The sequence below is a fragment of the Brassica oleracea genome, chromosome C5 (assembly GCF_000695525.1).
Source record: "Brassica oleracea var. oleracea cultivar TO1000 chromosome C5, BOL, whole genome shotgun sequence".
Lineage (NCBI taxonomy): Eukaryota > Viridiplantae > Streptophyta > Magnoliopsida > Brassicales > Brassicaceae > Brassica > Brassica oleracea.
In genome coordinates, this window is record NC_027752.1 from 17,013,880 (window position 1) to 17,015,063 (window position 1,184).

Sequence of the window (1,184 nt, forward strand, 5' to 3'; positions counted from 1 at the left end):
GTTTGGGAGTCCTACATGTCTTAGCCCAATGATTATCCATACCACATCTATGGCACACGGATTTGGTCGAGTTTTGTGGTTTAAATGATGTACCACGACCTCGGCTATGACCACGGCCTCCATAAGAGTTTCCTTGGCCACGACCAAACGAGTTTCGGCCTCGACCACCACGTCCATGCCATTTTCCACGACCACGGCCGTGTTGGCTATCACTCTGGACATGGTTCGACTCTTTCTTAGCCTCTACGGTCGCATGTGCCTCAGGTGATGTGTTTGTTCCAGGAGGTCTCAATTCACTGTTTCTCATCAACAATTCATTGTTCTGCTCAGCGAGCAAGAGACAAGAGATCAGATTAGCATAAGTTGTGAAGCCCTTCTCTCGGTACTGTTGTTGTAACAACACATTGCTTGTGTGGAAGGGGAAAAGGTTTTCTCAAGCATATCCTTATCTTTTATATTCTCACCACACAGTTTCAATTTTGAAACTATTTTAAACAGGGCCGAGTTATACTCGTCCACGGACTTGAAGTCCTGGATTCTGAGATTCCTCCAATCATACATAGCCTTTGGTAATAACACCGTTCTCTGGTGATCATATCTCGTTTTCAATTCTGTCCAAAGGTCTAATGGATTCTCAATGGTCAGATACTGATCTTTGAGACTCTCAGTTAGATGATGGCGAATGATCAAGATGGCTCTGTATCGATCTTTCTCACTAGCATCATTGTCCTCGGTGATACACTCACTGAGTCCCTTGGATTTCAGGATGATCTTAGCATCAAGTGCCCATTGCAAGTAATTATCTCCAGAGAGATTTAGGGCAGTAAAATCCAAGTTGTTGATTTTCGGCATCTGAAATTATATGTTTCATAATTTAGATATAAGAGTGTTCAAGCGAATGCAATCAATATGCTCAAGCAATCCGGATTCTAGGTATGATGCAAATAGGTCATTCGTATATGATGCATACATGTTCAATCTTAGCATTCAGATTCTATATGCAATCAGTTCATACTATTATGCATGCATGATGCAAACAAGCCGCACGGCTACAATCTTAGCAAACGGTTTCAATGCAATCAATACAATGGTTATTCGTTTTCCATCTTAGCAAACGGTTTTCTAAGAGTTCAATGTGTAATTGCAATCAAACAGTCGAGCAATGCAACAATTAGGGTTCATTC